General features: G+C 45.7%; 1 protein-coding gene across 3 annotated transcripts in view; it reads right to left on the reverse strand.

Annotated features, from left to right (window-relative positions):
- ARHGEF1 (Rho guanine nucleotide exchange factor 1) overlaps positions 1–12,516 on the reverse strand; it is a 108,355-nt gene extending 95,839 nt beyond the window's left edge. For 2 of the 3 annotated variants that reach the window (XM_088453195.1, XM_088453194.1), the window contains exon 1: positions 12,297–12,516. The gene's annotated coding sequence lies outside the window, so the exon portion shown is untranslated. The remainder of the gene's footprint in view (positions 1–12,296) is intronic. The other variant, XM_088453196.1, reaches the window with a different exon arrangement.
- Positions 12,517–13,928: the final 1,412 nt, after the last annotated feature.

Below are 13,928 nucleotides of genomic sequence, written 5' to 3' on the forward strand. Positions count from 1 at the left end.
AGGAAAGGGGAAAAAGGTAATTTAAGATGCCCAAACTTGCCATTCCACCCAGCGGCTGGTGGAAAGAAGGAACACCCAAGCCTGACTTCAACAGCAGCCAGCTCACAAAACAGGCATTCTATGGCCCAACGCGCTGCCCTCTGCTCCACAGACCGGCCACTGTTCGGAGGTGAAGCAATGATCACATCATCTGGAGGCTGCCCAACTTCTGAGAGCATCATAGCCCAGACATAGATACCTCTCACCATGAGCTTCAGCAGAAGCAGCTCTCTCTCCCACTGACACTTGGGACGACAGCGTGCCATTGTCCTGACTTTCGCACAGCTGAGACGACCATCTGATCTGACGCAGAGCTCCACGTATCAATCAGCAAGAGACAAAAGTACACAGTAATAAAATATTATAGATACACACATTACAAAAACGGGCGGCGACGACGGGCTGCAGCATCAAAAAGCATCAGCTCTAGGAAGTGATATATGGTAGGATGGTAAAACCCCAGTCAGATTGGAGGCGTACTGTGTCTGCATTCAGTCCTGTCAGAGGTCAAAACGAAAAACCCTTCTACCATGTATCGAAAACAGGTTTAAGAAGTACTGAGAAATTCTTGCTGGGATTTGTAGTTCCATAAAATCTGAGGAGACTGGCACTGCAATAAAACACTCAATACTACTAACACATCTTTGCTATTTGTAAGGGAATCCCAGGACTTCAGCTCAATTTGCCTGGTAAAACGTAATGCAAACTCACTTTAACTGGTTAGGGGGCTGAGTAATTGAGGCTTCCACAGAGAAGCTCATGAAAGTTCCCCACAGGGCGTAAATGACACGTTAGTTGGTTTAAAAAAAAAAAAGAGAACAACCTTATTTCTTATCTTTATTAAAATGTCCCCATTAAATATATATTTTCGTATCGCTGCACATCGCAATAAGAAATTTACTTTTATTGCAAATAATCAGAAAAATATTTTGACGGTGACTGCGAAAAACCTTTCCCAGTAAATAGATTCAGACCCACTCGCTAGGAAGCGTTCGCAGGTAGCCTGCTGATGTTTGCAAACTGCACATGCGTATAAGACACAGTGCGCGAACCAGCCACTGTCCGTGCGCGAAGCGATCGACCCTTGTGCACAGGCGCCTCGCTAGAATGAGTGACAGGATGTGCAGTTTGTGGGTGGTGACGGGTTGGTGGATGGTAACGGGGGATTAGTGGTGCAAACGTGTCTGTGCGTCTTAACGCCGTTTCAGAGGCGTGCACAATTAAGACGCAGCGTCATAATACACTTCACATGGCTGAATTACACACTGCAGCACTCGCAGTAGGGTATGGTCAGCCACAAGTGCTGCGTATGGGTCAGATGTTACTTGATGTTACCGATTGTTGAATATACTTCCTGGAGATGACGTGTATTATTAAAGGGAAAGTGGGCGCCTTAAGAAAGGCTGGCGGGCGTCTAAATACACACCGCGATCGCACACCAAGACATAGTTGGCGTGCTAACGTCTTGCCATGCGACCGCGGGATTTGCATACTTTGGCAGCTGACGGCTGCGTGCGAACGCATCTAGCGAACCGGTCTGAATCGGGCCCATGGTTTGGTAAATTGCCAATTATCGCAGTCCCCATAAAAAGATACAGCGATTGCTGTTTCGAGCTAAACATAAAGGGACCATAAAAGTTATCAAATAATGCAGAAATCCTTCAACAGCTGTTTTCAGAGTATAGGCCACAATTATTACCTCAGAAGATAGTCCCCTTAACCCTGAACAGCCAGAAGACTTTGCAGGCTTTTCAGAGGGCAAAGCGCTGTATTCATGGAATTCTCACAAGTAAAACAGGAATGTACCAATACAGTATAACAGAGAGCCACAGCTACAGAAACACACACACACACACACACACACACACACACACTAAGATGTGGCAGAGGCCAGCATTGAGAAAGCTAAAGTGTGTTATCTGCCATTCTGTCTGCCGCTTCCCACACCGCCCCCCGCCTTTTCTTCCAGAGACAGAATACTGCATCTTCTTCAATGCTTCACCACAGTGCAACATGGCTGCGACACGGGGGCACATCATGTCCACGTTACCTGCCACCAGTCATGGCCGAATAAAATAAATAAATTACCCCCACTTCAAGTTCTCTCAATGGTTGTCTTCTAAATGCTCATTGGAGTCATGCATATGCTGCACTTTACCTAAAAAAGTACCCCAATAAAGAACCAAGGGGCCACGGAATTGCAAGGTAACTTGACTTTTTTTTTTTTTACACCAGGGTACTGTTACTATATCCTAAAGGTTGTCACTGGTTACTGACAATTGCTGGGTTGCCTATTGATAGGTTTCACAAAATGGCTGCTTTCACAGTAGCCAACATTTAAAAATGAAATTGTTTTGGTAATTAGCGGTTACATTCACGCAGCTTACACACTACACACTTTGGAGCCGTCTTTGTTGTGTAATACTAGTGGAATTTAATGGTACTTTTTGAATTTTATATACTCCCTATCAATAAATATTAACTTCAAAGGTAATAATTAAATATAAATGAATACCCTAAGCCTATTTTATGGTTAGTTTAGTCATTTTAACCTTCTTCCCATTAATAGTGGTCACGTAATGCTTCTTTCTTTCCCTCATTGAGACAATACATTTATGTGCACTTGTTATAATGCAAGTCTATGTTGTAGACTAGAGCTGGGTACACACTATGATGACGGATCGGGCGTCCGGCCGATCCGCTGTTCTATTGGACGATTGGTAGGTGCATACACATTTACCAATCGTCTGCCTGATGTGTTGTGATTGACGTCACAACTGGGCGGGCATTTACATGCATGTGTACGGGCTGTCGGCTGACCGCCCCTACACACAGCACGATGCAACAATATATCTGCAGTTATATTGGGCATCAGCTGTGCTGCACAGCCGATGCGATATGTCTATGAATAACGTCATTCACGGACATATCGTCCGTGCACACTAGTCGATGCACAGACGATATATCGGCCGTTCAATTGAAAGGCCGATATGTCAGCCAGTGTGTACTCAGCATTAGGGTTATATCTACTAAAGGTCGATTATCAATGTAAAATAGTTTCTGTTTCTGGGGCTAAAATGACACATTTATGAATACTTAAAAACTAAATAAAAAATTGTCTGTTGATAAATGTGTGATTTAGCCCCAGAAATACAACATCGATGTTGATCGATTTCGATCAACTTTAAATAGATTCAAATCGACCTTTAGTACATATACCCCTTATAGTTCCTGTCCCAATAGACGTTACAAATGAAGCGCATGAAAGCGGAAAGTGTATAAATGCTGCTACCACCGATGGATTATACTTCCACCATGTCTTTATTTACAAGTCTGCAAGGCAAACTTAAACATTCTAGGAGGCCTACACAGGGAATAACGCTCGCAGAATATTTGTCAGGAAAATGCCAGGAAGCAAAGCCCTTTTACAACATCAGGAGGCGGTCAAGGCCGAATAGCTACTACACATTGTAAAGAACATTGTTTTTTTTTTTCCCTGTACAAATTAATGCACCATGTACGGTAGTGGCTACACTGCAAGCGTAACTTGTAATCACTTATAGCTTTAGTTACCAAGAAATAGTATATATGAATATAATTGATAAAGAGAATGCAGCCAATCACTGAGGCATGAGGCACCAAGTTTTTCATTTCACGTGTAGCTTACCAACTCCTGTAATGTTATTAACTCTACCACTTAACCAAGTGCCTCATGCCTTACTAGTTCCCGGTCAGTTTTCCGGATCATTTTGTGAGCCACATGGCTTTACAATATTAACTTGTATACTATTGACAGGTTTAGTTTAACTGCTATGTTTATTAACAGTTATTTATATAGCACTTCGATACATTGCATTTGCAGATAACATGTAATCATTGATCGCTGCCCCAGCCCCAGTGCAGCGATCACCTATCTTCCCCTATCAGACGGACACACCAGGGGTAATTTTTCACCGAAGCCAGTCAGCCTACCAGTAGTTTTTTTATGAAGTGTAGGAAGAGACAGGATAACTCAGAGGAAACGTAGGCAAAGAGAACATGCAAACTACACACAGCTAGGTCGGCATAGAGGACCCAGACGATGTGAGGCAGCAGAGCTAACCACGGCAGATAGAACCTCACGCCAAAAAGTGTCCTGTTCAGGTACAATGAGCCATTTGCTGACCTTTCAGGGGCAAGGAGGTGAAGTCAGAGGTCAGTCTGAAGAGCACTCACAGAATGGCTGATCAAGCCGGTCTATCTGCTTACATGGGAAGTGTGTGACCTAGGCATAGCAAAGAGAAGGCTAGAAGCCATTGTTACAGCACAGTGATGGTCATTTCCTTATGAAACAATACCTTAGTAAGCCTTGCTAAATAAGGCACCGGTTCACCCAGCAACACATCCAAATGACAACCAAATTGCAGCAATTTGTTTGTTATTCTCTTTCTAAGGGGTCTATGTACTAAGCCTTGGCGAGAGATAAAGTGGATGGAGATAAAGTACCAACCAATCAGCTCCTGTCACTTTGCAGGCTGTGTTTGAAAAATGACAGTTAGGAGCTGATTGGTTGGTACTTTATCTCTGTCCACTTTCTCTCTCTCCAAGGCTTAGTACGTGGACTCATTAGGGTTACTCCAACTATTGCCCTGATAGGAACACTGACACTACTATGGGGTCTTTTTACTAAGCAATGTTAGGAGATAGAGTGAAAAGTGATAAGAAAGTGATAAGGTGTCAGCCAATCAGCTTCCAACTGCCAGCTCACAGGATGACAGAAAAAAAAAATGGCAGTTGGGAGCTGATTGGCTGGCACCTTATCACTTTCTTATCACTTTTCACTCTGTCTCCTAACACTGCTTAGTAACTAGACCCCTATATGTTTGTGTTTGGAATATAGGACGTATTCAGAATGAAGCTTAGCAAATTTATAGGGTTTCTTTTACACATTATAGTCATTGCCGGCTTTGTGCGGATGCTGGAAACGTCTATCACCTGTAGCCTCGAATGATCATTGGAGTTCACGGGGGATGGGGAGCAACAGATTTCATATACTGGGGAAAATGACATTAAGAGGTTGTCTAAAAGTAGACAACTCACTTCAAGTGCACCCATTGCATGGCGGAAGAAAATGTATCGCCACACTTGTGCGTTCCATTCCAAGGCATGCGCAGAGCGAAAAGATGCAAGAAAGGCTCTGCAAACAGGTGCACGTTCAACACTGCTTCAGTTCCACAGTGGTTAGTATTGGTGATTCACAGCATCTGGGCCATGGGTTCCATCATTTCCAGAGCCCTATCTGGAAATTGACCTGTGGTTTAAACAGGGTCTTGAGTAAGTGGTATTATGCTGGGAAATGTGCCTTGCATGCAGATCAAAATTACATCTGTAGCCAATATATTTAAACCTTAGTAAACTTCTACCTTATGGGGGGGGGTCATTTCTTATGCGAGCTATTAATTAAGAGCTATTCATTAATTTCCTGCCACTAGTCCTGAGGCTGCATTTATCCACGTTAAGTAGGGCTTCAGGGCTGGTCGTGAATGCAGACACGCTGTAAATGCATCGAGTAGCTGCTTAATGCGGCTAGTAACAATTGAATCGTCCCCGACGTGTGAAGGATTGGGGTATGGGGGGGGCAGACCCAAAAAAGCAACAACCTTTTTTAAAAATGCTTCTGAAGTTTAGAGTCTGAAACATGTCCTCACGTGTCTTAAAACCAGAAGACAGATGACACGGCCCAACATGGAGGAAAGCATTATAGAAGAAGAGACAGACATTTATTTTCCCTAGTCTATAATTTGCTACGCCTCCCTGTTAGCGACACTGTGATCCTGAACAATCAATTATACTGAATCCTATTGCAATAATCAGCTTCAAAAAGTCATGAAATTAAGCAATCCGTTTGTTTCTACATAAAAATTCCCGACCCAACCTGCTGCTAAAGGCCCAAAGTCTGCAATCTGACTCCAATTTCTGTATCTCATATGAAGGATGTAAAAATGTCTTATAGTTTCCTATCTGGAGTTAAATTAAATTTGGGAACTGCGGTTTGTTTAACATTCATTTAAATGTGTTTTTCTTAGTAAGTCTTTAAACAATAATTTTACCCAAAAACAGAATTTACAGATTTGGTTGGGGTTAAACTATATTCCAGTGGGGGGGGGGGGGGGGGGGGATGTAGTCAGGAAGCCGACGATCAAAATGCCGACCACCGGCTTACCGGCCGTGAAAGCCCGTAATGGGACTAATGACAGGTGTCTAAATAGCGATGCCTATCATTAGCCCCACGCCGAAATCCTGACATACCGAACATAGGTAAGCCGGGGGGGTCGGGAGCTCATAGCCACGGGAGGGGGGCGGTTAGGCACCACCAGGGAGAGGTTAGTGTTAGGCACCCCTAAGGGAGGGTTAGAGGTTATAGTTAGGGGGGGGGGGCTTAGGGTACTTTCTAACCTTAGTCGGGATCTTCATCTGCCGACGTCGGGATGTCATCTGTCAGGCTTAGGTTCGGCGGTAATACATACCGATTCCCCAGTGGGTTCTCATTTGTCTGCTGTGGTGCAGTCATACTCTTCACAACCTTGTCATCAGCAGGATGTTGATAGACACATGCTATCTGCATTGTAAAACCCAACCACAGCTAACACTATACTCCTTTACATTAAATTCCCAGGTCACTGGGCTTGAAACCTGTTTAAACAGCAGGCTGGACCCGGGTTTTTGCCGGGGCTTGGAGATCACCGTTGACACTGCAGGGTTACAGTAGTGTTCTCGCTGCCCTGCCCTGTGTCTGTCCCGCGGGTGGGAAAAGTTGCGGTGACTGATCTCCGCCGGGTGAACAGATGCCATGCGAACGGCATCTTTTCACTGTGAGAGGAGAGCTTGGGGGCAGTCCAGCACCTTCGTAAGTGCTGGGCACACCCCCAAGTGTGATGAATTGGGGGGGGGTGCGCCTGGGTCGGCACTCTCTGCCCACACCCTCAGTGCCCTGCCCATGGTCTAGCGGGAACACTATTACAGGGATCATTCCAGTGTTCAACCCTGCTCACACCCAAAATGGATTGCAAGGTGACCCGATCCGAGATTCCAACCCCAGACCCTCTTACACTGAGCCACGACCCAGGATGACACAGCAATAACCCAAATTATTTGGCCAGTGTAAAAGGGGTAGCATCAGTAGACCACAGCAGACAGCGAGACCCACCAGAACGGGTTGAACCCTGGACCCCAGGTAAGCAAAATTTTGGATTAATGTGATTTAAGGAAACGTATCCAAAACTGTTTTAGGTAGAAATAGCCTATAAGAGGTCATGGTACTCCCCCCATATGATAGCACCCTAGAACTAGAGTGACCATGCTGGCTAACTAATCCTTAATGCAGGCCGACGGGGAGCTGGTGTTTTTCTGGGGTAATTTACCGATGTCAGCGAGATAACAGCCATCAGTCCCAGGATAAGCTCCTGCACAGAGCCTTTTACAAAAAATAAAAAATAATTATATATATATATATTTACACACATATACACACACACACAGAATCAGATTATGGGTATAAACTCAGTAGGGGTGGAAGAAATACACATGGCGCTTTGCTCTGGGTCCACTGGAAGGTAAACACAGTAGGTTGCACCGATGTCTTTGCAGTGTTGGAAATCAGTACAGTTCTAAGTGGGGCATGTATAAAAATGTCCGTTATCTAAGCAACATCCTACATAGTCACTTATAGCAGCGATGCAGGATTCAGTTATAATTGTATTATTATTACTTCTACAAAATGTACAAATACATTGTTTCTAATATTGGTCACTACTCCCTATGTAATATGGAAATTCTGTACAGAAAGATCACCACTCTCATATAGGATTGCTAGGACATTACCGTGTACTACCAATCATCCACTGTCGTATTTCAGAATCTTGCACAGATTACCAAATGTTTGCCATTCAACCAGCTGCTACATCAGACATCTGTTCCATTGCCGCTGTGACGTCTGAGATCAGGAATCTTCTAACATACAGTCTATGAGTCAATGTCACAGACATTATATTGGATGTACAGAAGGTCCTCAAAATAGCTCAATATAAAAACTGTTGTACCAGTAATAGACAATGGAGTCACAAGCTATTCATGTGTTCATGCATTGATCACACTGAAGGACAATATTTGCACTAAACCACAGCAACCAATCAGCAATTAGCATTTGTCCGCATAGCGCAAGCTAGTCAATGAACACAGTGTCTGATTGGTTGCAGGATTATCACCCATCTCAACGCCATGCTACTACATTATCCCTTTTGTCTTTCTAACATTGGTACCTGCAATTTATTGTTTTGAAGTATTTTATCTCTTGCTAAGTGTCCGTGGTTTTTTGGTGGTTACCCCTGACCATATAGGCAGCTAACCGTATTTTACAGTAATGCCTCATTGCTTTGTGTTCACAGATTGTAAAACAGCTGCTAATCTTTTTGTTCATTGAACTTAGAAACTTAAATATTAATGTATACCTGTAAAGTTACAAAGGAAGTTAAAGGAATGACAGGTAGATTCTTATGTAGGCGGCCGACCACTCCATGTCACCACCCCCAAACGCTGACCTCCTGTCAATCACTTTGCGATGGCTTTCTTTCTGCATGAGTGATCGCAGAGCAATCACAGAGCAATCGCAATGCTCACGCACGTGCCCTGCGATGCATAGGCATGCGCAGTACACCCCATCGACCGATCTGCGCTTACATGAGCGTTTGGGGGCTGCGACGGGAGAGTTGTTGTAGAAATGTAGGTGTCTGTCCGTTTGAACGCAGTTGCATGGGCATGCATAAATTAGCCACTGCGATTTCATACGTAGCTTGAGAGCCCTCTGAGCGCGACGAGACTTGAAATGTCTGCAACGGGTCAGAGCTACTGTAATTGTGCATGAGGGGCAGATTTGCTTTGATGGTACCGATGTATACGCAGGACTGCGAGGTATTAGGGATGTGAGAAAGCAGCAGTTTGCGTCTCTATGCTGGCTGAGCTGTGGCAGGCATTAGTATATTTTCAAAAGCTTCATTGCGTGCAATTACGCAGCTGCGATCGCAATTGCGATCCATACTGAGTCAGGTCCATAGCTCGGATTAGATAAGGAGTATAGGGGGAAGATGTATTATAGCGGCATGCTCGCCTCTTTACCGGGACGAAGCAGGAAGCACTACCGATGAGATGTATGAACATCTCATCGGCCGGAGCATGGGAGTGATAACTCCCCCCTCCAGCGATCCCTGCCTGAGTACACAGCACATCAGCCTAGTGGTGATGTGCTGTGTCTCAGTCCCAACCGGCTCCACGGGGAGCATGTGCGGGATCTCGCAAGTATTGCGAGATCCCGCGTGCAACTCTGGAGCCAGCAGCCACCGCAGCGCTGTCCCTGCTGTGGGGATAGCGCAACCAGGCTGCGGCTGTCGATAGCGACAGCTGCAGCAGGTGGAACGTTCAGGTGAACTGACCGTTCATGCATTGCCCAGACTATCGGCGCTGCTATCTTGTAGATAGCAGCGTTGATAATGACAGGGGCGCTATTATGTACCACTAAACCCCCCGATTATACATCGGGGAGAAGCGATATCAGCGCACATAACGTGCGCGGATGCCGCTTCATACATCTCCCCCGTAGTCTGTAGAGGAGAAAGAGCATAGTCCGGAGAAGAGAAGGAGAATAGGGGTCTATTCACTAAGCCTTGGAGAGAGATTAAGCGGAGAAAGATAAGTCCCAGCCAATCAGCTCCTGTCATTTTTCAAACACAGCCTGTAAAATGACAGTTAGGAGCTGTTTGGCTGGGACTTCTCTTTCTCCAAGGCTTAATGAATAGACCCCATAGTATGGAGAAGAGAAGGAGCATAGTCTGGAGTGGCAAATTCCATTGATTCCACCACATGTTTGACAGGTCAGATATATAATGCAAAGTAAAATCTATAATTTAGTGTCCCTCATCTACAAATCTTTCTATTACAGACACCTTAGATCTCATACACACTGGCAAAATACAAAAATAATCAAAACTCATAGCACGTTTCCTGCAGGTCGCCAAGCCAAGGAACTAGGCCCACGTACACTTCCTGACAAGTGTTCGGTTCACGCCAACTTCAAAATATGTCTGATGTTCAAAAGTGGTGCTGCTCATCCCGCCCCCTCAATTTGATTTAACCATCTGGACTCAAACATGGATATCCTTAAAACAAGGACTGTATTGGCGGAGTTTGGGAACCTCTGCATTAAGCATTCCCAGTGTCTCTCCTGACCAGGGGTAACTTTTTTTCCCCATCATGTCCGAGTTCATGCAACCTCAGCAGACGTGATCAATGGATGGCCTATTTATGGCATTCCACTGCAGCAAGTAGCCAAATGCAGACTAGAATGTTCAGCTTTGCGAACACGTTAGACTGGTCCTCTTAGTTCATAATATTATTATGCCAAGGGGGAGATTTATCAAATCTTGGAGACAGAGAGAAAGTGGAGAATTTGTCTATTGCGACAATTTCTAGTACAGCCTGTAACATGACAATTAGAAGCTGATTGGTTGCTATAGCCAAGAGGGAGCTCACAACTTTAAGCTGTTTCTAGGAATACTGCAGAAAACATTGGGGGCAATAGGGGCACAGGAACAGGGCTGATAGGAGAAGGGGATAGGCCTGAATAACACACATAGGGGCTGAAGGAAGTCAGACATATTTCTATGCACCTGCACCAATACTTTCACTAGTGCAAAATATCAGTGTGAAAAAGTGTAATTACACGCACGCGCAACTCGACACAGCTCGCGCTTCTATCGACTTGCCTCCACTGAACTTTGCCTACGTACTGTACAATCCAGCTACGCACCTTCAGCCTCTAGCAGTGATGTGACGGAGTTACGGGTGCCCCAGCATTGCCGGAACTTGCATGCACTTGGCACCAGACCACATGCAACGCGAGTTTAATAGCAAAACCAACCTAGTGTTGCCATTTAACTAATCGCCGCTTTAAATCTAGTGACTATCTCGCCGGAATCCATGAAACCAGGTGTACAACCGCATATGATGGCCAAAGAAGACCGCAGCATTCCCTGAGAAAAATATCCCATATCCAGTCACATAATGACCAGCGATGGGGGTATTGCGTTTTGTGCAGTCCTGTACAGATCACTGGGCATTGTGCTGGAGAAGCCCACAACGATCTCAGCACGCTAGTAACCATCACACGTCGCAATGCCTTCATCTTCATTTGTGCTGTTTCTAGCAGTGCAAAAATACTAACACAGAGGGTCATGAAAACTAACAAGGGGGTAGTATGGTGACATGAGCAGACTGAGTGGCAGGGGTCAAGTTGCATGGGTAAGTGGCAGGGCTAAGATAAGTGGACAGTAGCTGGCAGCAGTAAGAGAGGGTTGTCTAGAGTAGGCAGCATAGCCAGTAATAGCCACAAGCACCTGTATAAGAGGGGGCTTTGTGATGGTGTAACTGAGGGAGTAGGAAATAGGAGCTGTCACATAACATAAGGGGGAGGAAGTTGCTTCTCTGTTGGGAGTAGAGAATAAGTTGGTGGGTGCCAGGGGTAGGTGAATAAAGGCAGAGGGTAAATGAGACAAGGGTAGGTGGTACTATGATATGGTGCAAGGCACAAAGGGAGGAGATGTGAGAGAGGTATGAGGCATGCAGTGTACACTACAGGAAGTCTGTATATAATGTCAGTGATGGTGTTAATAAAGTAGGTGGTACCAGGTAATGACTGAATACATATGGGATAAATATATAGTAAAGTATCACTGACAGGAGGCACAATGGGAGGTGATGTGGGAGAGGTATGAGGCATGCAGTGTACACTACAGGAAGTCTGTATATAATGTCAGTGATTGTGTTAGTAAAGTAGGTGGTACCAGGTAATGACTGAATACATAGGGGATAAATATATTGTAAAGTATCACTGACAGGAGACACTGGAGGATGGACAGAAGGTAACTCCACTAAGAGGGTGCAATTGCGCTATGGCAGGGCAGCACCGTGGAGGAAAGGCAGTCACCAGGGAAGGGCATTTGCAGTGACAGGGTTTACTTCGGACAAAGTAATGGACAGAAAATAAATATTTTTCGGAGTTGGAGAGACAGACACCCTCAAAAAGAAAGATGAATAATCTATAGTAGGTGCACACTGCCCACCACCACACTTTGTGTACTTCCTGCTAACACAATGATAGCAGCCCCAAGCTAGAAGCAGCAGCAACAACACAAAAGGTGATCAGGGGCACAATGCGGCGCCTCTCTTACCTCCACCCTACGAACAGGGCTCCCGGCGGCTCACACAGCTCCTCTGCGCATGGGGGGTGCTCAGTCTGGGGGGATCATGTGGGTGTCTGACCGGGTGAGAGAGTCCCAGCACACACAGCTACAGTTGTCATCCAGAGGTAGACCGACTGCACACACAGGGGGAGGGGAGCAGGCAGGAAGGGCTGTGTGAAAGAGGAGGGACTGGGACAGGGGGAGGGGAACCAGTAAGAAAGAGAAATGGGGAGGAGGGAAGGTAGAGAGAGACCGGGGAGGAGCGAGAGAGAGAGCGAGATAGAAAGAAATACAGACAGGCTGGAGAGAGAGAGTCTGGGACGAGAGTCAGTCAGGCTGGGGAGAGAGAGAGGCAATCAGGCTGGGACATGGAGGTGGGGGGAGAGAGAGACAGTCAGGCTGGGGGAGAAAGAGAGAGATACAGACCGTGAGGCAATCAGGCTGGGACATGGAGGTGGGGGGAGAGGCCGTCAGACTTGGGGGAGAGAGACAGGCTGGGGGAGAGAGAGACATTCAGGCTGGGTGGAGGAGAGAGAGAGAGAGAGACAGTCAGACAGGGACATGGGGGAGAGACAGTCAGGATGGGACATGGGGGGGAGAGAGAGAGACAGTCAGGATGGGACATGGGTGGAGAGAGAGACAGTCAGGATGGGACATGGGGGGCGAGAGAGAGACAGTCAGGATGGGGAGAAGAGAGGGGGGATGGAGAACCAACTAGTCAGAGAGACACAAAACACAATGGGATGGGGCTATGGTCTGTATAAGCTTTGAGGGAAACATAATGTATATTCAGTGTATCATTCTAATGTTTATCATTCTCATATACAGCATAGTGCCTCAGGCTGCGAGTTGTTTCCTGTAGTGTGCTAGGAACAGCACAAATGCAGCCTCGGACAACTGGATTGATCAGGGATACGCTTACCTTACCGGCACCAGAATCCTTATGGTGCATACACATGGTCAGATTTTCCTTCAGATCTGTACAGTAACAATTTTAAAAATCATTAAATCGGTCATATCTGAAAGAAAATCTGACATGTTTGTCAGATGAATGATGCGCGTTCCCGATTGTCAGATAACGATATCTGACATCTGATGTGTTTGCACTCATTCAGATTTGGACGATTCCATTCATTTTAATGCAGTCAGAAATCGTTCATCTGACCGTGTGTATGCACCATAACACCGGTCTCAATCCCAGCGCTGGCATCCTGACTGCCGAGTTACCGAAGGTAAGTAGCAGGGTTGGGGGGTGGGTTAGGGTGTGGTGAGGGTAAGGTTAGACAGAGCATCCACTGGCCACTCCTGAGATTTGATATAAAAATTATTAGAATAATACAAAGAAGATTTATAACTTATAAACATCATTTTTGTTTATTGTAATCATTTTTATAGTTAACACTCACCAGCTTTGTGGAGCTCTCTGGGAGTGCAGGGAGACGAGAGATGAGGCAGCAACAGCTCATCTTCGCTTCTGTATAATAAGATACTACTTTCAGAGCTGGGGGCGGGGCCATACCACGGGTAGTAAGCTGCACAGAAAGAGCTAATAGAGGCATGCCTCTGAGTATGGGGGGGCGTGCCTTGAGCGCCAAATGAGTCATGAGACCAGGAAGTGCA

This window comes from Taudactylus pleione, unplaced genomic scaffold (genome assembly GCF_031769625.1).
Source record: "Taudactylus pleione unplaced genomic scaffold, aTauple2 ptg000572l, whole genome shotgun sequence".
Classification (NCBI taxonomy): Eukaryota; Metazoa; Chordata; class Amphibia; order Anura; family Myobatrachidae; genus Taudactylus; species Taudactylus pleione.